The 23881-nt window shown below is 36.9% G+C and overlaps 1 protein-coding gene across 2 annotated transcripts in view; it reads left to right on the top strand.

Annotated features, from left to right (window-relative positions):
• LOC115242113 (bifunctional heparan sulfate N-deacetylase/N-sulfotransferase) overlaps positions 1 to 23881 on the top strand; it is a 122946-nt gene that overhangs the window by 56126 nt on the left and 42939 nt on the right. The window lies entirely within an intron of this gene.

Raw genomic sequence — 23881 nt, 5'->3', positions numbered from 1 at the left:
TTTTGTGTAATACAATTTTATTAATTTTTTTATTAGATTTATTAGTTAATTAATTTTTTTTGTATTTAAAATAATTTGAAAGTACTATTGTTTAATATTAAGTTTAAAAAGTTTACTGAAAAACGTTCACGCGAGAGCAACAATGTTCGCGAGGATCGTAATCAGGGCTATACTTGATACAAGATTTTTACGCGCGGCGCATCTGCTACAGACGAAAGTTTTACAAGCTTTTTTCTTCAAATTCGATATGTTCGTAGAAAAACACTTGTACAGTTTTTTCGGATTATGAATTTTAAAAGCTTGACATCTTGGTAGAAAATAAAATCGTAACGATGTGAAATAAAATAAAACGCAACAGCGCATTATTGTGTAATATTAGTAAAGTTACACTGTTATTTTACCAAATTTATCATAAATTGTTTGGGTTACGTGTTGTTTAATAATAGTACTTGCGGTAATAGTGTGCAAATGCAACGATTATTCAATGGAAAATACATCGCGTTTACAAGCGGCTTTAATATGGAGCGGTTAGTTATTGAGCGGTGTGAGATGAGGTGAGTCGTTTGGCGCGAAATAAAGTAGAATGGTGACACTTTTAATTACTTTGTATGTAATCAAGCGAAGCAAAGCAGACCAATTAGAGCCGCGAGTTGGCTGACCGTCGTGCCCGCCAGTTCGTAACTCTGAAATTGCGTGGTCGCGTGCTACGTCGTTGCTGATGGTAGGGCATCTTCTGCAAGAAATCTCGTGCACTTGCGCGTCGCAGACAATTTCCCTTGACGTCTTTTTCCGCGCGGCAACGATGCAGAAAAGTAGAAACGTGAAATCAATATAAACGAATGCAATACAACAATTATTTTGCGGGAATTGCTTTATAATAGAGTCGCGTTATGGAAGAAATGTCGCGAAATAAATAATTTTCATTGATCTTCAGAGACAGAAAGCTCTCTTGTTTAGAGCGAGAAAATGGATTGTTGATAAGCATCTCGTTATAAAAGCGAAGCAAGGATCTAGTGTCAGATAATATCGGAATAATTATGAAAAAATACAGATAGCGAAATTGGATACCCTTTATGCTCTCGATAATAGTCAGCCGAGATAATTGCAAGCCAATTTTTATCCAATCTACTGTCACGACTTTTCTAGCGCAAAATAATAAATAAAAAGATACATATGTACAGTTTATCATTGTTTCGCGTAAAGATAATAAATGGAGAACATAACATCAAAGCAAGAATTCTGTGAAAAATAATTTCTATATTGATATTGAAATATTGGTAGTATCAAAAGGCATTAATCTAACTTAGTCCAGCAACGTTTTTTCATGCCTCGGAGTAATAAAATATTTTTGTCACGCAGCTAACACACCATCCATTATATATAAATATACATATAGTTCTGTTATCAAGAAAATTACATATAGGAAAATTACACTAATTTCTTTTCACGATCGAAAAATAAAGGATACAAGAACTTTCTTAGCTTTTTAATTTAATCAGAAGACAATGTTAGAATTTTTCAATGATTTTTGTAAAATCGAATTTAGAAATGTAATACAAAATGTCTTTTGGTTACACACGAGTAATGCATAAATTTTAGCAGATGAATATATTTTGCTGTTGTAAACTAACCGGATATTTGAGAACTCGTATGCAGAAAGCTCAAGTAACTCGCGCAACGAAGTAGTTTGTGGACTCAGCAAATTGGCAGATGCCTTTGGTCTTAGAGACGATCCAATTTAAATCAAATACGAACGCAAATATATGTATGTGCATACGAGTATACATATGCATGAGGAGAGTACGTATATGTTTCTGCAATATAACTGGCCCAATTCCAGTTTTCTTCGATATCCTGTAATTCTGTAGCACGATACCCGGCGGGCAGGGAAGTAAATTTGCGGTTAATTAGAGAAGATGAATAACCTCACGAATGAACCAAGACCTCTATTTTATTTCTACGGCACATTTAATCTGTCTCCACGATAGCGAGACGACATGCAACTATTGCATCTGTGGTATATTTGTCGAAATACTGTAATGATGATTATAATATGTATGTGTGTGTGTATAAGAGCGTGCGCGCTTCCGAAATATAGCAACTCAAATTAAGCGTATTGCGTGAGCGACAGGCGCTGATATTTCCAAAGGTGCGGAAATTATATCGTGTGACCGATGTTTTAGCCATTACGTACACGCCAAGTTTTTTCCGCACGGGAATCGAAGTAATTAAAGTATAATTTCCCGCGCGCTACGCGATCTCCTTGTCGAGTGAGAGCTTAACAAGTTTTCTTCAGCAAGTACCTGACAAGGTTCTGTTTTTTGAAAACCGAACATCGCTTACGTCAGCGGGAAAAGTTTGGGATATATTTTTCACGGCGTGACAGTATGTTGCCAAGTTGCAAACAACTTCAAGAATGTAAACCGCACGTTTACACGAACACGAAGCACTCCCTTGACGCAAGATCATAATTTACTTTGCCGCAATACTAACAGACATATTTGTTGTTGTAAAATATTCGTTACAATCTTGCAACGTGCTTCATATCGGAGACCGGAAACGAGGAAGGGAGAGAGATAGAGATATGTTATTACGATACGCTACTATATTTCAGAGACCAAGACATCATCGCATAAATCCTCGCGCACATACGCTATCGAGGTAAATGATAATGCCGTGATCTTATGCGAATCAATCTTAACAGATAACCCGTGGCATGGTAGAATTCTGTAACTGATCGTAGTACGCGAGTATCCGCCTCTGTCGTCAATCATAAAGGCTAATACAAACCGACATGGACATTGACATGTAATTTCACATCTATGCTGGTAGCTTCGTAACTATCTATATAATCCAGGACTGGTCAATCTTATTGGCGACGGTATCTCCGAAATTATATTTCGAGACATTGCATCTCGATATTTATAATTGCACTGCCAATCTAGACAAGACAAGACGAACTGCACACGATTTGATTGAAACCCGATACGACCGACAGGGGATTAATCGGATTGACTGTTTAGTTAAATTCAACTGTACTCTATCCGTTCACGTTAATTTATTTAAATTGTTTTATCATCTCAAATCTTTTTATTAACGCGCTGTAGAACTTTGATAAAATCTTCTTGAGTAAAGCGGAATTTGAAGGAGATGACAATTAAAGTCTTGATGTCAAATGAAAATTATTATATATATATATAANNAATATAATATTATATCTGTATGTTTATATAAAAGTATGGACCATTATTCATATAAAATTATACGGATATTATCATAGTGACAAGCGATATTTCTCAATCAATATTTTGCATAAGAATATGTTACAACGAATATTTTAGCGACATTCTCTCAAAGAATGTCGTCGTTCCTTCCGCAGTAAAACGCATTATCACGATGGCAGTAACAAATTAACGGAATCCACGGCGACGCACAACGTGGCAATTTTAGATCGCTCGTAGGATTCTGCCTCGTCGCACCGCGATAGTGTCAGCTGTCGCGTCGTCTGCAGCTATGCATCGCTGTTTTTGTGCACGGGCGCGTTATCACGCGATAAATCGTTGTTTTACATTTTGGACAGTGACGCGTAAACGCTATTTAAAGTAGGAGATGCTGAGACACAAAAAGGCAGCAGCAGGAAATTTATCGTTAACGGTGTCTCGACTCCTTCCCTTTTTTTTTTTTTTTTTTTTTTCAGCGTTGCAATGCGCGACTCTTTCTCCCGCGAAACATAAAATAATATCTCACGGACTTCCGTCGACTGCACCGCTGACAAAAAAAGAAGTACGTTCGTCTCCGCTGAATAATTCTTTCATCATTAATCCAAGAACTCGCGATTACGCCGTCATCGCGATATTCTCAATACACATGTACGTCAACGGTGGCTGTAACAAATATTGCCAGTAGCGATACCGTCGGGAAAAATATGCTTCTCGTTTAAATGCATATTGTGCACGCGCGAAGTAAAAGGCGGAAGTGCATTCACGTGCAGATACAAAGTGCGACTTTATATCTCTTTCTCTTTTCCTTCCTTTTGCTCCCTTTCTCTCTCTCTCTCTCTCTCTCTCTCTTTCTCTTTAGTAAGACGAGAATCAATCGTTCGATCTATTCCGCGGTGCAAACGTGCCGTGCACCGAAGAAAGAGAAGGCGCAATCCCTGTCATGGGATATGAAATGCGGCCGGATGTTTGTCGCACGCCCAATCAACGTCAATTCAAACTTCTCCTCTCTCGACTGGCCTTACGTCGGCGCTAAGCTTCCCTTCCTTCCCTTCCTCCTACGCACGTATACAGTTTCTTCCTCTACTACTAGTTATGCGCCTCTTATATGATGCTTCTTCACATGATCGCATCCGTAAACATTACCGAGCGCGATAACGCAAGTTTTTTTTTATTCGCTGATTATATTCTTTATATATGCAAATAGAATGCGCGCAAAAATACGAAAAAAAATATATGCAAGTTTAATCTTTACAATATCCATGCGCATTAATGTTTTCATTAATAAGTAATCCTGTATGATTACACACCTGATTACATCTTGATTATCTTGTGTGCTATTAACATAATGTTGACATCTTTTATATGCATTTTGCGAAATATTTATGCATGCGCCAATTTTACCGTTGTAATGAATTCTCCGCGATGACATCCGGGTAAACATTAATTTAATTTCTGAACTTGCGATACCGCAGATTAAAAGTAGACTTATAGTCCGACTTACAATCTGAAATTAACTAATTAAATTGCGAACCCCGCGAAAGCTCTGTCGGCGGCCGGTATCGCGAGTATCAAGGATCGAGTTTATTCAACGTAGCAATGCATTATTCATCGCGTTTATTCGCTCGCGGAATTTCGATTATTTTTAACAATTATATTCTTGAAATAGTGCATGGGAATTGAATTATGAAAACTTGGGTCGCAAATTTCTTTGGAATTTTCTTACGAAATTTATTCAAATATATTACAGATTTTCTAATAATAAATTTTTACATGTAAAAGTATTGATTGTGAAATAATACAATTTTTTTAGTGTCAACAAGCATATATAAGAGAATGATTTTATTTAATTTTAATTAAAGACAATAACATTCTCTTCGATGAATCTCATATTGAAATTATTGAGCGTTCACGTTTTTGTTTACATAATCAAATCAACGATGCAATTAGAAATCTCTCAATATTTCCGTTGAAATGTATACAGTAAAAACAATTTTCAAAGGAAAATGCGAAATAGTAGTATCTGCAAGGATTACGGGATAACTGAAAGTTTGAAGAGACAGAAACAATATACTGGTAGAACAAACATAATTTTCGACGTATCCCGATTTCGATGCTTGTTCTCCCAACAGAGCAATATATCGTGAAAGAAAGTAATATATTGTACGTGACTTTACCCGCGAAGGATAATCGTAAAGGACGACAACAACCGAGGAGAATCTTTCGCTTTATCGACTTCAGAGATCATCAGGGAGTGGTGGACAAAAGTCACATTTGATGTTTATTCTTACAACAGTCCAGCCATAGCTTGTATACAGATTTTCTAAAAATTGATTTTAATTCTTATATATATATACACATATGAGGATGCTTTGTTTATTTATATTATTTTAATATAGCATGCGCTGCTACATTATATACAATTTTAATTAATTACATACAGTAATTAATAGTATTGTATTAAATTGATAAACGTGCGTTCGTGATAACAACGATATTTTTCTCGTAGAGATGCGTTCGATCTATTAATCATAAAATATCTCGAAAATGCACTAAATACATTAAAGCAAACAGATCTAAATTAATTCGCGTTGATTCGTATATTATTTTTTTCGCTTTTTTCTTGATATCGCTCTCTTACTATATTCATTTGACAGATATTCTCCATTTTCACACGCACAATTGCGTCTACGATAAAATTGCGTCTGCTAACTCGGTCTACGATCTCGTTTGTCATACGAAATTTCGACACGGCGACATTTCGCAGAGGGCATCGAGCGGTAATTGCCGGCGCGACGGTAAAAAAAAAAAAAAGGAGAAAAAGAGAGAAGCGCGTGTCCGCGTGGCGTAATTTCAGGCTTTCCACCACGATGCCTCTTGCTTTTCATCCCTCTTCCTCGCCCGCTACCATGACGATTTACGTCGAAGTCGCGCATGTAGATAGAGTACGTGCATCTCTCGTTCTCTAGCGAAGAGGAAAAGCAGAAAAGGCCGCGGGTGGTACGGTCTCATTAGCGATGGCTGAACAAAAACTTGGGAAGCACTCGACCGAGAGCCACCGGTCCGTTCATTCGAAAGACGAAGGTGAACCATCCACAGGATTTAATCGGCTGATCGTATGTGCGTGCGCCATGGATTGAAGGACGGCGAATAAAAAGCTCCGCAATTACGAGTTAAAGCAGTGAGCACCCGTATATCGGTTCCGCTGGAGATCGCGCGCTAATCACGGTCTCGCCTAACTCGCGATCACAGAGGAAACGCGCGTACATTAACGTCAAGATTTGCACTTATTAAAGATGCTCGTTCGAGATAATTTCTCTAAAAGAGCGTGGTGTACGATATAATGGTGTATTGATTGCATAATGTTATAATTTTCACTTTGTTATCTTTAATCGCTTTTATTTTAAGTTTTGATTGCTTTGGTAGAACGTTTGCTTTGATCAGATATTGCTGTATGAAAATGATAAATACGCCGGCTGGGCAAGTATCGTGCAAGCAAACGTTGTCTTTTATCGAATAAAATTGTGTCTTTACATTCGCGCTTTTCAGTGAACAAAATATTGACGTTTGATCAATGTTACACTCGAGATCAAAGCGATCTCAATTCACTAGATATTTTCTGCAGTGGTATACATATTCTGTGTCACATCCAAAAAAAGGAACTTAAATCTCGATTGGTCCTCCAGCGGCGGTATCGATTTTCATCGCGACAAGAGGGAAATGATCCCTCACAGATTTTAATGCAACGTAACAATACGACGCCATGACTGCTCGTACATAAACCTAATTAAATGCGTTAATTCATCGCAACAACGAGTCACTGATCCATCAACTAAATAATACACGTCACGTGATCGTGTCACAAATCGTCGCACATTCCGGTCTGGAGCGTCGCGGCACAATGTGGTATGTACATCCAAGCCATTAACATTGTCCTGTTGCTTTCGTGGGTGCGTGAGAAGCGACCCTAATTCTGTCAATCCTGAGGGTGGCCTCCGGTACGGATGGCCGTGGTGTACCGGCGATGTTAACTCGTAATTCTCATCGATTCCGGTGTAAATATACCCGGGGGCATGTATACCTGGCCAGGCAGGATTTCCGTTACGCTAGATATACCGCGCGCAATACACATACACGTACATACACAGACACAAATCGCCGAGAAACAGTCGGGCGTACAAAGGGAGATGAAACGTGCGTACACGCGACAATCGAAACACAAAATGCGGTTCGGGGGTGAGCCGATAACCTCTCGCCTCTTCTCCCTTCCCTTCCCTTCCCTTCCCTTCCCGTCCCTCCCCTCCCCTTCCCTTCCTCGAAGAATTAATAGCTACGAGTATCGGGGACTGTCGTCGATATCGTTCGATTCTCCGGTTTGCGACCGAAAAGTACGTATTGGATACACGGCGCGCATTGCAATGTCAGTGACTCGTTTTTTCGTAAAGCGCGGAATTAGCGAACACGGTTGCACACGAATCTTAATACTGCTCGTCTCGAAACAGCTCAAAAGGGAGAAACGAGTTTCCGTATAGTCGACTACAGGGCGCGATTTCCTCCTATGCACTTGTAGATGCGTTGAAGATGATTATACGTAGATGCACTCGTCTATTGATTTCGAAATAAAATACTATAAAAAGATTGACTGAAACTTTAGACAAAGTATCTGCAGCTTTTTTGCAGACACACTGTCTGAATTTTCAGATACACTTCAATTTTCAAATTCTTCTGAACATTTAGAAAAACGACTCTGATGATTAAAACATATTGTCTGAAATTTCTTTCCCAGATCTGAAAATTTAGACAAAAATGTGCCAGAATTTTTAGAAAATTGTTTACAGTGGATATCGCGAAATAAAATACAGATGAAGTTTCATGAAAAATAATGGTACTCATTTTTCAATTTTAATCGTATCGCGTTTCTCGAGCTTGTATATATATATATATATATGTGATTAACGATCGCAATCGTTGACTGTCGGCAAAACTTTTCACGCAATTGGTGAGATCTTGTCTATATATGTACGCGCAACATATATAAACAAGATCTCGCGAACTGCGTGAAAAGTTTTGCCGACAGTCAACGGTTGCGATCGTTAATCGCATCCGCACTCGTAACATGTAATCAGGTGCACCTACCGAGCGACAATCAGCGTGATAGCCTGCCAAGCTCATAGCTAGTCCTCGATCCGTGATCCGCAATCGAGGATGTGCGCATATACCACGCGAGGTATAACGCCCGTTATTGGACGTGGGTGGTTTCGGTGGATTTCGATGAATTAGCTGTAGGATATGACGCAAACGCGCTGCCATTGTACAATGTCCACTTGCGGATATCTGTGTATCGGCTGTATGGCCCCTTGCAAAGCTCCATTCAAAACGTTTGCGATACCCTTGTAGCTTCAACCAGCGTGCACGTACAATATCCGATACCTTGCATCTAATACCACGCGCAGGAAGCTACGTGCTCAAAGAGATGGTTTCACCAGGGAACGACGACGAATTAGTCATCGAACGTAACGCAAACAAGATCGCCTTTAAGGCTTTGTGCTAGTCACTGTATGTTGGATTATGACGTCAGAAGCGAGGAATTATGTGGAATTTCCTTCTATATGCATACAATACGTGCAAACACAGATAAAATCTTTTGTTGGCTAGTACATCGTTTAAATATGTATAAAATACAATAACAAAATTTAATTACAAAAAAATTAATGAACCGTGTAAAAAATTTTCTCTACGCCAGAATAATATTGTGGAAATCTTATGTATACGTAATGACGTAATTGTTTAATAATTATTATTATTTAATAATAATTATTCAATAATAATAACAATATTCTTAATGATATCGGATCACAATATGTGAATAATCAAAATTGAGTTACAATATCATAATTTATAAACTTACAAAGTCTACTATGGACAATCCAGAGCGATAGAACTCGCTAGCAGATTCCGTAGTTACTCCTGATACGGGGCCGAGTCTTCGCGCATCAACAAATCCTATTCGAACAGGCGGTTTTGCCGAACTTGGTGGACTTGCAACGTGACGCGCGAAACGCGGCACGATCAATACGAAAAACACCACAGGATTCACAGCCGTACGCGAACGCAAGCTGCTCGCAACTGCGCTCGCTCCCACGCGAGCGGGAAAAAAATCCGGGAAGAAATTCGTGAATCGCGCTCTCGCGCGCGAGCAACAATCGTTAATAAAGCGCGCGATGTAAGAGGTAACGCGAGCCGCATAGTTCGCCACGTTATCTCGTGACGTGCAATTCATTCTGAAGGGCGTGGCTCAGGTAGATTTCCATGAATTAACCCTCGGACGCCGCACAAATCTCCTGCAGTGTCGCTGTTATTCTCCATATACTTGCGTGTCGGTGGGCTCTCATACACTCCTGTGTTCAGCTCGTCGCGATGTTATACTGTGTCCTATTTAACGGCATCTGATACTCGCGTAGGTAATATACATATATACATTCACACACATACGCAAATGCATATAGATCGCTGTACATCTCATTTACACACAAGTACTGTATATAAGTGTAAGCTTAATTTATCTGGTCTAAAAGACTTGTGTGCGGAGAATATGTGGGTGTGTTGGAGCGTGTAAAGGTAGACGCTAATCACGTGTTTAATCATACCGCGTCTTGAAATTAACGCGAGACTGTATCGAGATACCTCCGTAAAGGGAGTAAAGGGCTCCGCAAAACTGACGCGGTGATATAAAGTCCTTTACCGCACGAGAGTTTGCCCTTCGAAACTACCTGCGGCGGACTCGCGACAGGACGGGACATTAGAGACCTACTTGGAGAGAATTTTCGTTTATCGATGTTAAAGCAAGAAAAGTGTAAACCGTACCATGTAATCAATCTAGATTCGTGGAGGGAAAATATATATAACAGATTTGTCTAGCGCGTTACATAGGATTGACATTTGCACTGACACAATTTTTTGCAGATCGATCGTTCTCAATAATTAAAAGATTAAAGAAATAAATTAGTAAATAATTTAATAGTAATTAAATTAGTAAGCGATACCAAATATTCAGTAATATATAAAATTAATGTAATTAAAATACGTTATCGAGCACGCGATAAATGTCAATTTAAAATGTCAAATAAAAATTCGTATTATCATGTTTTTTTTGTCTTAATCCAACGATTATATTTCCAATAATTGACTAATTAGAGAAAATCGACAAATGATCATTTGATTCATAATGTCCAATAACGAGCAGAATAACGCGATGAACGTACTGTTGATACAAGTACGTTCTCAGATAGCAAATTCGTTCCAACAATAATGTGTACGGTGTGTGATATAAGTCATGTCGCACATCGGGGGAGCCAGTAAATATATCGTATCGCCGTAAAAGCATGGCACAGCCGGATCTTTCCCTCCTTTTCCCTTCCACTCCATCCTCGCAACAAGGTGAAAAAAGCGCGCAGATAGCGATAAAAACGAGTTTTGCGCGAGAAGAATCGACGAAGACACAAAGGAGAAGACGGTATGTTTCAGCGATATGTTTCGAATTGTGCAGAGTTGATATATGACATGGTCGGATATAGAAGGACGCAAACGTAGGTGGAAGGAAGCCCGATGGACAGACAGATGCCGTCGGTAACTCCGGAACAGAATGGGAGCCAATAATTCTTTGTGTCCAAGTTGAGAGCACTCCGTGTGGATAGAGATACATACGACGTAGTGTGCATCTATAAGTGCACGTATATATCTATGTGTGCGTGTGTCTCTGCCTAGATATATGTGCTATATATGCGCGTATATAAATTGCGCCTCTCCTTTGAACGATACATCATGGTTGACTGATTGCGCTCTATTGATTAGGATTCCAATTATTGCAGGCGACTCGGACTGTTTCCATTTTCCCGTACCTTTTTTCAGGATCTTTCGTGCGACTATATAACCCTTTTATTTGCCCGTACAAAAGAAAATCTACGCAATATCGTATTACTTTATCGAATGCGGTCTTTTTCGATATTTTCTCACTGCTCATCGAAGTCCGCTCGAGTCTCATTATCGCGAGAAAGTCATGAAAATTACACAGTAATCTGCCGCATGCGCGTACTGTGTAAATAAACGGTTCGCTTGTTAAGCGAATTGTTTTATATATTCGTTGTGTGTTTGCGCATTTATAAATGGCATTGTGGAATAAATGTCAAATTGGTATCGCATGGATGAAACAGAAATCGATAAAAATGATATCGTGAGAAACTCGTGTGTGTTTCATTTATTTCACGTATCATCTACAATTTGAATAGTAAACAACGGATGAATATTAACATAGTGGTCGTTGAAGTATTTATTCATGTAAACGTACTTATTTCATACAGAGTTGCAACGAGATTTCTGCCGATATTCATATTCTTTTATATTTCTTTTATATCAAGTGACTGCTTGTGCCTTATTACAGTAATTCAGCTGCATCATGTGCGTCAATGCAAATTTTAAAAAGCATGTAGATTGAGAGACATTTGACATTTCTACGATAACGACGGCAAACCTCAATTACGCGAAACGTTTCATTTCTTTATTATATAAATGAAATCTAATTTACGAGAAATATTAAGAGAGGAATAATTCTTCTTATAATTTATTTGCGCATGTATAAATTTTTCACAATAATATGAAGTAGCTCTGAACACACTTAAATATCTCGAATAATTCTTAATGTATTCTAGATATTAAATTGCTTTTTTGATATGATGTTCTCAATTTGTAAACAAGACGTGATACTTAAAAGACTAATAAATTTGTCAAATTAATTAATTAGACATGGAAATTAAATTATCTTCTTTCGATGAAAAGTTTGATTTAATTATTATATAAAAATGTTTTAAGTTTGCACTCGAAACTTATACTTATTTTGCTTATGTTAACGATAAAAATAAATGGTAAAGAGTTTATTGAAGAATTATTTTTCCTCCGAGTTTTATACTATGAAGATACGAAAGTGAACAGTTTTTTTTTTGCTTTACATTGATGACTTTTACATTGAGCTTTTTGTAAAAATTTATTTATGATATTGTTTCAAATAAAAATATCGCTTCTAAATACGATAACTTAAATCAATCTTTTATACATTTTACCATACTTTTTTACATATCATCTTTTTATTTTTTTATTTTTGGTGCCATTTATACGTAACACAATAATGTGTTATTACTAGTATCAAATTTTAATGATCATTCGTATAATCAAAAATAGAACAATTTTCAAGCAAAATTTGCAATTTCATTTGCATCCGCGTGATATTCGATACTATCTATACGAATTATTATTACGGTCGTAATTGAGATAATAAAGTCAAAATTAATTACGTTACCGATTATAAATATTCTTAATCTGTCGGTTTAACAAACAAGCTTTTAGATCCGCGAGATATCGCGCTTAGTTTCTTTTCTGCGATATTGTGAATAGATAAACGTCGAAAAGAGTTACGCGGCTGACCTTTTTGAAACTTTGTTGTCTTATGCATATCTTTTATGATGACGTGAGCACTGATTATAACCAACGCCTGAATAAAATGCAAGCGATCTGTGACGAAACGACTCTAAATTAAATAGATTTTAACTAGGGCTTCGGTTATTTTCGCCAACGGTCGTTAAGTGCAATTTCTTCTACCGTAATATCTTTTTCATATTATTAAAATGTGCGAATTTGTGATTGATAATTTTGGCGTGATCGTTTATTGGATAATCGAATATCCATTCGGTTATCTGTTCAAATTCTCATCACGAATAATGCCATCAAAGTAGCTGTCACATAGTTACGCGTCATATATTAGACGCGGATGGAGATTGAAGAGAAACGCCGTCAGGAATTTTGCCAGTCAAATTCGAGCAGCTACTGCGTCATTAGAGGCATTTCCCCCTAATTGTTTCATCGCTCGAGCACTCGAGTGTCTGCTGCCAGTTCGCATTTTCCACAGGCCTCAGAAATTGCAGGCGTATCAAAGTGGCGCTCCTTTGACGACATATTAATCATTGCCTTCTCTCCTCTTCCGGACTGATATGAGCATAGCTTATTAACGTTTCCCTTACTCGTAATCTCGATTATAGATGTATAACGCTTTGTAATAATTAGCGTTTGACTCATCGTAATTATACTATACTGTTATTTTACACGGTATTCAATTGCTACAAGTGGTTTTATGCGTTTATGATACAACATTAATAAGGCTTTATATTCGCGTACAAGCGAAAATGTTCGCTGCTGGTTGGTATATATCGTAAAATAATACAATTATTGGACTAAAATTATTACAGAGTAATTGGGATCTCTCCCGACTTCTTCCCAAGAATCATTGCATTGTTCAACGCCAACCGATAGCGCTCGTGCATGTAATGCAACGCGCTTACAACGTTTCCCGCTGCGAACGAGTAAAAACCTCGCGAGAGCTTGTATTGGCGTCCCCTCTCGTATAGCCCTTCGAAAACCCCTTTCGCACACCCCGCTTTCGTCTCTCTCAATTTATCGCCTGTATATCGGGATTGCGAGTGTATTTCGCGGATCGATCGGTCGATAGCGACAGAGGACGAGCCTTTAATTAGCGCAAATTAAAAACTTCCGTACGGCTGGATATGGAAAGTAAAAATTTTGCATAACGGAAACGACAGATGCAGAGGATTTGATCCGTGAAACGCTCAATTATACCTACGAGAGATTCAAACTTACTACATTGTGTAAAAAAACGGGCTTTGTCGCGGAAGTTTTTTTTTTCTTTCACATTTTTATCCGCGTTTTATTTTGAAGAGATTGATCGTATATATCGCCACTATAGTTAAAGGTAGTTATTTTTATCGAAATTTAAACTGTTTTGCATCTCGCGAATCTCACAGATTTATTTTAACAAATTTTAATCCGAAATAAGAGTAAATCTGATACGAAAAATGGCAGAACTGATTTTTGTTTAGATATTATATAGGCATTTTTTGACATCTCTAAAAGAAAAAGTATCTGTGCGGGGACGAACAATTTTAAATTGGATTGCCAATTTAAATAATCACTTAATACTGGACCAGGTAGAAAGATTGCGAATGAAATTCTGTTTCTATCGGCGTTAGCGATATAATAAAGTGAAAGTATTTTGCTGCAACGTTTATTTTGTTCAATTACATTTGGCAACCATAGTAAAACACTACACTATGAACCAGAGAATGGATTCCCCAAGCTTGTTTACGGCCTCCCGTATATCAGCCTTACGAGCAGTTAACAGAAAGAAATGGTCGCAATCCTTTGTCTCTAATTCAGTCACTTAACTGTTAGTTACGTTTGATGGCTTGCCGTCTCGAACATTTTACATATCGATTTTACTTACATAAGTGTAATTCAATAATTATTAACACATTTGTTTAATTAAAAAATATATTAATGTTTTTTAATTAATTTCTGCATCGCGTAACGTCCTATATCACGTTTTAACATATTCCATTTTGCATATTCCATTTGGAATATTACTTGTTTTCAGAGCTGCGTTTATAATCTTACATTTATAATTACGCACATTTTGAGTCCTTCTTTTTACGTTAGAAATTTTAATCTGAAAAACTATGTAATCGTACTTTATGATATAATCGTATTTTAAGATTAAAATGTAGAAAACTTTAGCGGAACATTTTTTTCTGGACGCTAACTCATATATCTGCGCGCAGATCGAGAAACTTAATTAAGAGTCGACGGCATACGGCGTGAATCGAATATCTATCCTCGAGAAGTATATTACGAAATTTACCACGGCTACCGCTCATTTTAAATCGATACGACCACAATTCCGATGCGCTGGCCACGAGACACCGATATGAAGAAACCGCGGGCTCGCTTGTAGATGAATTCAATCGAGGACCACAATGCTTATTTTGCCCATTTTCCCAAAATTTGTGGTAAAATCGGAAAAGCTTCTAACCGCGCTAATTTAGATAAATTGCTTGAATTTATTTTACTTTTGAAAATTAAATTAAAAATAAATATATTAGTTTTGATATACGCTTTCGGTTGATAATAACGCATAATCAAATGTAAGATTGTAATTCTCACTCAATATCGAGAGTAATTGAAGAGTTCTGTTTTTATATCATCCACAATTCCCAATGCTGTATCGCAATTGAACGAGATTTGCTATAGTGCTGTAAGCTAGTCGGATACAGCATCCAGAGGTGAGTCGTAAGTCGTCGCGAGATCCAAAAGAGCTCAAAGTGCGAAAGAAAGGACAGATGGATGGATGGATGGATGGATAGATAGACGGATAGATAGATATATAGATAGATAGATAGATAGATAGATAGATAGAGATGGAGAGAATACCGCGACTTCCTGAAGAAGTAATTTCTGTCGCCTCGAAATCAGTTTCGCCGGACGTCTGTAAATTGCCGGATGCCCCTTCGCGTCCTCCCGAACCGATCGGGATTCCACCTTCTGGTCACCTTCGCCACTCAATCAGAGGATAGAAGTTCACTCGCGCGCGCTGCTTCGAGGAAAGAATCTTTTCTCAAAGTTTTTTTCTCATTTTACCGTGACGAAAAAAGAGAGCATCCCCTGATGATTCCGTTCTCTTCGGACCACCCTTCGATTTTCACCTCGTTCCGGTCGTTCCGTTACTGGTCGATTGACGGAGCAGTTTCGAACCCTCGACTTTCGAATCCCCGTCGCCGACCCCCTTTGCGTCGCCACGAAGAGTAAAACCGCAGAAGCAATTTACTATCGTGTGGCTTCGGTCACGTACCTGATGGAGAGACGCGCGTACTCGCCCGCGAAATGTGAGCGCTGCAAGAAGGCCGGAACGATCGAGCACGAAGGGTTGTGCGGATTTTGAGAGCTATATGAAGCAGGCTCGGCACGATAACAAATGTGCTTCGTGACGCGGAGCGTAATTCTGGCTGGTAAAATCAATGTGCCGATAAAATGTATGATAATATATATATGTGCCGATAATATATATAGAACTTATTCGAGACCGTATATCAATACATGACAGAATGACAAACGATGAATGTTATTCTTTTAAACTTGTCGTATTATTTCGGATTGTATAATATATATAATTCATAAATTATTAACAAAAATCACGTTAAAAAATATATATTCAGAAGAGAAGAGTTTACATTTAAAATATTTATTAATTTAATATTTCAGAAATATTGTACTTTAATACATAAATATTATTTTATCATATCATTTTAGTGTTTAAAAATCGCTTTCAGATCGTTTTAATTAATTTAATTTTCGCTGACTTAGAGTAATAATAAAAGATCGATGTAGAATAAATCAGTATTAGAATTGTTTGGTCTATCAAATCTTTAACGTACGCGCGCGAAATTGTTTATTATTATGACTGTATCCACTATTAATATCGATGCAGCCGTTTCATCAATCTCATCGATGCCTCTGCAAATAGCTCGCTACTCCATTAAGCAAATGCGGCCATTAATATAGCATGTAATAACGTAGTCGAAATATCTTAGATACGAATTGCATCATTGAATCGCATGCTGCGAGTAATGTGATTGCATACATGATTAAATTTCTCGCGAAAAATTAAATTAATTACTGAAAATAAAAATTTGTTTATATCATGTTTTATTTTTAGATTTATAACATATTATCAATAATACATAAATTATTTTATAACTATTTTACTATATTTATTTTCGAGATCATAACGCGCTTTCTCTCTTTTTTCCTTTATAAGCAAATGTAAATCTATATATTTGATTTTTCATCGTATCACTAATCCACGTAAAATAAAAGAACAGAATCAAAGTAGGTAGACATAAAAACTTATTAACAAGTTCAAGCGAGGAGGAAAAGAAGCACGTAGGTAATGTATAATCTTGAGATCGTAATCCTGCTTCATTTATCTCGAACTTGATACAACTTTATTACATGAGATGAGGAATATTTTGGAAGTTGCTTCTGTTTTTACTGTTCTATACGTTCATGCTTCTATTTAACACACTTTCTTCTTTTCACGAACAAAATTTCCAATAAATATAATAAGACAAAGAAAGAAAGAGAAATTCGAAATACTTTATCGTGTGCATTATATTATAGCTATTTGCCAATCACAAAAATAAGATCGGGGGGGTTATAAGTATACTAAAAACCACATATTGTAGGTATCTGCAAAAATGAAAGAAACAGTTAATAATATATAAATATTTTTGGAAACTCGTTTCTATATGTGGTTGTTATTTCCTCTCTCTCTCTCTCTTTCTCTCTTCATCGTGGTATAATTCTATTATAAGATAAGCAGCTATTATTGTGCTCATACAAAGGTTTTATCTCTCTCGTGTCAGAACGACATCATGTTCGTGCCCACTCGTGTGCACCTGTGCTCGTAAGATAGATCCGTGGTAACTTAAACGACGGCGTGTGCGCGAGGCTTAAAAGTTACGCGCAGACCGCCGCATAGAGTCGCGCGATAAAGAAAAGGAAACTCTTGGGAGACCTTTTATTATCACTGATGCAGTGGACTCGCGTGTCACGGACACATTTCTGGCTGCAGACCGGTTTTACTATCGAACTGAAAGAAACGAGATGCAGAGTTCGAAGATCGATGCTGATGTGTATTGTTTTCTGATTTCGAAAAAAATTTTGTTTGCCAGATATATATACTCATATTTTGATGGTATTTAAAAATGTTAATATTTGTTTATTTTTTTTTGTTTTAAAAAGATTTTTTAATTTTTTAAGTGTATATGTCGTAGCCATCGCACTTTATAAAATGTCTAGACGTTTTATAAAATGACGGATTATGTAATAATATAATAAATCCTGGTTACGATATATATATATATATATATTTTTTTTCAAAAGAAAACAATCTGGTCATTGCATTGTACGAAAATACGCTTTTGATTCGTCGAGTTGCCTCGCGGTGTTTCATGTAGTTTAAAGCGAAATCGTTTCACAAACATGCATACAAGCCGCAGGCGATGAACTTTTATTCTAAGTGACGGTTGTTCCATCGCATAGGAATACATGTAGCAGAAAACTCTCAATAATTTTATATATTCAATGCCAAACAAATATATTTCAATCACTAAACATTCTCTGCATACATTTTCTGCAAACATTCTAACTTTCACATATTATTATGTTTCTAATTAGCTCTCAAAATTTAGTTAACATGATTGCAGTAATAGAAACATTTTTCTCTTTTCCTTCCGTAATAACAAGAATTTTATTTAGGTATTGCGATAATTCTATTATTTAATTTAGGTATTAATACACATATTCTTGTTTTCAAACTGATAAAATATTATTTTAAAATATTTGCACGAATTATATATCTTCCATATTTACCTTATACCACAATGAACATAGCAATTTACATTAACAAGCAAAATATCGTAAACGAGAAAGCATCGAGTAACGAACTTGGTCTGCGATCACGTTGAGCATTAAAAAGAGTACGCGAGAGGAAGAGAGAGAGAGAGAAAGATCATATGCAGATCACTAATCGACGTGTGATTACGATCAACTGCGATGCTAAACGAATCGTGTAACGTTGAGTTTCTAATTAGCTCTCAAAATTTAGTTAACATGATTGCAGTAATAGAAACATTTTTCTCTTTTCCTTCCGTAATAACAAGAATTTTATTTAGGTATTGCGATAATTCTATTATTTAATTTAGGTATTAATACACATATTCTTGTTTTCAAACTGATAAAATATTATTTTAAAATATTTGCACGAATTATATATCTTCCATATTTACCTTATACCACAATGAACATAGCAATTTACATTAACAAGCAAAATATCGTAAACGAGAAAGCATCGAGTAACGAACTTGGTCTGCGATCACGTTGAGCATTAAAAAGAGTACGCGAGAGAGAAAGAGAGAGAGAGAGAGAGAGAAAGATCATATGCAGATCACTAATCGACGCGTGATTACGATCAACTGCGATGCTAAACGAATCGTGTAACGTTGATCCCTATTATTCTTTTACAAAGGGAACTCGCGGATATTTGTCCCTAATTAACATGAGAAAGAAGATTACAAAATTCTACTAGAGGTAATTCAAATGGCGACGAGACAGGGAAAAGGACAAAAGAAAAGAAAGAGAGAGAGAGAGAGAAAAACACAAATACGAAGAGAAAAAGGAAGGAGCATCAAGATTAACGAACGGGAAGATGATTTCGTTTGTCATTTAACGAATCGATGCTAGCCGTTCGTGGACATCACAGACGTGCAGCAGCTGCGACAGAAGCGCGTTGCATATAGGCACGTCTACTAAGGTTAACCCGACTAAAGCGTTCCGCGCGGAAAGTACCGATTATGATTCATTAGCGTCGCCATTCTGACCGAGGGATTCTCGCCGCTCTAACGAGAAAGTATGCGCGCGGAAGGAGCTGCTACGCGCTCGGCTTTGCCGGCGCATTTGAATACTAACAATGAGGCGCGTTTGCTAACGCGAGCCACGCATTGTTTCTTCTATCCATAGAGAGAAGCGTGGAACGGACAATAGCTCTTTTCCCGACGGTCGTGTACTTGATAAATCTAATAACGTATCGTGATTCGACGATTTAAGCTCGGAAAATGTGCGTTAATGGCTGCAAATATAGAACGTTATATAATATGCAGTAAATGTTCTCTCAATAAACTCGTGACTTTGAAACAAAGAAATTATCTATAGTTAACAAAACATCGTTTTATTACTTACGTTAGAAAGATAAAAGAAATGAAGTACTCAGTAATATTTTATTATATATTTTTAGTTACAAAAACGATATCGATGATTCTCGATTCATAGATATGTATATGTATTCACTGATATATACGAATGAATTCTTTGAATATTATTTCAGTAACTTTAGAGAAAGCAATTTTGATGCATTTGACTTCAGATTTTCGTGTCGTTTCCTTCGCAACTTTTCCCGAGTTAGCGAAGACATCCTATAAAAGCGCCACATAAAAGGCAGACAGACGACTCCCGCACGGTAAGACACGGAAAGTGCCAGCGACTATGCCTGTCACAGCCAGGCAATATAAGGGGACGAAAAACGAAAGGGGATCATAAAGACGCATCGGACGTAACTTGATTATCCGCGCGAAAAGTACAAGATGACGAGCCGTTATACGACGTAGTAATTCGAGAGCTCCTCCGCTCCTTTGCCGCTCCCTTATGTCAAGAGCAATTCTCCGCCGTAATTTAATCGGCTGTCGATAGGCGACAATGGTGGCCGTAATCTAAAATTACTTTTTAAGAAGGGCGCGTCTTCTCTCTTTCTTTCTCTCGAGAAAGGCGTTTATTAACGTCAGACGACGTTGAAACGGCCGTTACGAGCTCCAATATTTTTTTTCGTCGTACCTTGCGAAAGTCCTACGAAGATAGGAAGAAGCTGGCGCGGCTTGATTTGTGAAAAACAATTCTCCTGCGATGGCTCCTTTTTGACGTCTCGTAATGTCACACTTACGCGACCTATGGAAGGGTGACGGAAGATAAAAAAGTTTGACCTAACGATACACGGGATCGTAAGCTCCGATGACTCGTGGATACGAAACTTTAAATTCTCATTTAATGATCCTAACGCGAGATTATAACTTGTATATATGTATATATGATAAAAATATTATGTAACAAAATAAATAATCTTTTCCAATCATGTTATGTCACGTTATTTTGTTCGAGTCGGAATCAATTTTCGACGTTTGACGCAATGTATCGGAAGCTTGCCAATCGTTCTCAAGTCAATCATCCATGATAGGATAATGGCTGAATAATGAAAGTGTTCCGATTGGATATATTTCTGAACGGTTGCATTACAGATTCCCTGGCTCCTCTCTCTCTCTCTCTCTCTCTCTGCTCCCAGGAGTCGAGATAGTTTAGTTACGCCCGTGTACTCGAGAGCTTAGAGCGTTATCGTAAATTCGTATTAAGGGTGCCTACGCACGTCGGCACGCCTGTAACCGATAAGGACCCGATAGGAAACTCGAATTTGGGTCAGATGGTATCCTCTAATAACTCTGTGCATTAATACGCTTACTCGCGGTCATGGCTGATGTGTGATAGGACGAGATGCATCATATCTCTTGCGTCCCAGATTAATGACGTACTTGAAGCTTCTGTGCGGACACGCACGTGCGGATCTGCACGTCGTATTGTCGTAAATGTCAGATATACGACGTCGCTGCTCGTTGTTAACATTGAGACACATTTACGCGTGACACTCGTGATTACATTAATTGTCGGGGCCGTTCAATGCAAAAACGATTTTCAAATCTTTTTGAATTGTGAAACTCTGCAGAATTTAGAAGATACATCAATCGTATTTTCTCGAATCAATTTTCACCGTGTAATTATATATTACTAATCGCGTGAATATATTTATTTGTTTTGTATAATAATACGATCTTAATTTTTTTTTAATAAAAATGGTATGAAAATTCTAACAGAGAAAATACGATTTATTCTATTATATTTCTAAGATACTTGAACATATTATTGAGTTACCCGAAGCGAAATACTAAGTTAAAACACGATTATTGCAAACCTTTGGCAAGAAAATAAAACGTATATGAAATCGCATTTAAATGTCATATCTAATGGAATGGAGAAGAAGCTAGTTTCGTGACCTTTTTACTTTACCAATAGACAGCGCCTTTCGCGCACTCTTAACTATGGATAGGATCGCAGATTCTCAATACTTACGAATGATCCCATGTGTGCGAATAAACGTCTCCGGTGCACGCGAATGTCAAGAATATTGCATCGATAACCCGCGCATGAAATGCAGAGGAGCCAGGCGATACACCGTCAAAGTATGCATAACGCGTACAATGCATATCGCGATCGATATCTCTGTTTTCTGTTATTTCCATATTTTTACGGAAGCTATTGCAAAACATGCTGCTTATCGTCTGAGGATGGTAACGAGAAATTTTGATAAGCGGATATTGACCACTGATGGAATTTTAGCGAATTATTTGAGAAACGCAAACGGATAACATGACACTAAAGAAATATTACATATATTTTTTTTTCATTTCTTGCATTTTCTAAACTGCGTTTTATGCCGCGAATTTTGTTATGCCACAATTCTTTACAGCACAACGCGGTTTACACTGCCGGCCAAAAGTTTGGATACACTTGCCTATATACCTATAATTTGTATTTAATTTGTATTTAACAGAACCACCTTATTCCCCAGGAAAGGGAGTTCTTTTTTGTTATTAATCAATTAATTTAATCACAACTTATATTAAATATTTAAATCTTACCGATCTCTAATAAAAGAATTCACAGAAATATCACAAGAGTGGGTATGATGCAAATATTTATTTCTGCGAGGATAAATTAATAGAAAGAATACCACGATTTGTAAAAATGGTCATCAAAACCAAAAGTGCATTTTTTGATGAAAAGAAAGTTTAACAGTTTCTTGTTAAAAGTGTGTTAGATTCAAATTATTTTTGTTTTACTTAAATTTTCTATAGTTTTCGTATTACAAAATAATTATTTACCTTTAGTGTAAATACAAATTACATTAATAAAAGTAAATTTTTTTATAATATCTAGCCTTTTAATGCTGTATCCAAACTTTTGGTCGGCAGTGTATGTCTGGACCTGCGATTACATTACGTAGAAAATATTTGCCTGGAGTTTAGTTACACCAAACACTCCGTAACAACGACTAAAGCAGTACTACGAACGTAAACATTACTACGACCGAAGCTCTGCTTCATGCATGCGACGCGCGACGCCTAATGTGCATAAATTGTAAACTTGAGAGGATAAGAGCTGCGAAGCATAAGTGCATCATCGATAATCTTCGCTTTCATCTAAGCCAAAAATTTCCAAGCCTTTCAATCTCATTTCTTCCATTATTTCATCAAAAACCTTTTATCTGCATTTCTTCTGAACAAGAATTTGACAGAATTAAAATTGAATATGGTGTAAAAAATATTCATTTTTTAATTTTAATTACAAATATCTTCTTTTTTTTTAACATTTAAATATTTTAAACACTTGCGACGCCCTTAAAATTTCTTTACTTTTGCTAATCTGAAAATTAATGATTTATTCAATACACAATGCCGTGTTTATTAATATGCACATAATATCTACGTTCATTTCGAATACGTATCGATGTAATTCAACACACTGCACGATAAAGGTTTTTGCACGTCAATGGCGCGAGTATAGCAATTATGAGAATGATTGATCGTGCTGGCATTATAATCAATAATTCGATGGATTCGTATACTATAATAGTTGTTGTTGTTCTATTATGAAAATACCTCCACATATTTGAATGTCGACCGGCTCTGGTTTATCCTGCTTTACCACAAAGGTCCGATTTTCGATGGTTTATAGCGAGAAACCCGGTTGTTGAACGCGTACTAATTCGATGCATGTACCGATAATGCACCGCGGAATCTGCTCGTGACAAATATCAATATAAAGGAGCTTAGCAAGGTATTTGTAACTGCAATCAGAAAATGAAACAGATTCACTATCCAATTTAATTCGACATACATTCAAGAAAAGAAAATTATAAACAAAATAAAACATTAAATAAGGAATAGAATAAAAAGAAATTAATTTTGAAGAACTTTTCACATATTCATGAAATAAGTTGCTTACTTTTTCGAAGATATATTCTTGAAAACTGTTCGAACAATATCACATTT

Source organism: Formica exsecta, unplaced genomic scaffold (genome assembly GCF_003651465.1).
Source record: "Formica exsecta isolate Colony F162 unplaced genomic scaffold, ASM365146v1 scaffold568, whole genome shotgun sequence".
In the NCBI taxonomy this organism is placed as follows: Eukaryota; Metazoa; Arthropoda; class Insecta; order Hymenoptera; family Formicidae; genus Formica; species Formica exsecta.
This window is presented reverse-complemented; position numbering and strand designations above follow the sequence as displayed.